Raw genomic sequence first — 379 nt, 5'->3', positions numbered from 1 at the left:
AAAACAGTCACACCTGCGAATAAGGAGGTCTTGTTGACATGCAATGCCATCTTGACAGAGAGCGGAATCTTGACCTGAGAGGAAAACGACGGTCACACTCCCATCACTGTCTGTTCCACACTGAATGTTGTTGGCCTTGGTGTTACCGGTCAGCTGTTTATCTGTCGGATCAGCTGATTTTAGAGATTATCAGAGAGATAAGGAGTGTCGTGGATGGTGATGGTAGAGGAAGGGAAGTGCCTAGCTTGATGGTGGTTGAAATGAGGAGGTTGAAAAGGGTATTTGGATAATAGATTAGATAAAAAAGTACAGATAGATGAATAAACATACAAAGGCACAAACATGCTGACCAGCACTCACACGCACATGAATGTATGCA

Source organism: Penaeus monodon, chromosome 27, assembly GCF_015228065.2.
Source record: "Penaeus monodon isolate SGIC_2016 chromosome 27, NSTDA_Pmon_1, whole genome shotgun sequence".
Classification (NCBI taxonomy): Eukaryota; Metazoa; Arthropoda; class Malacostraca; order Decapoda; family Penaeidae; genus Penaeus; species Penaeus monodon.
Note: the sequence above shows the minus strand (reverse complement) of the source record.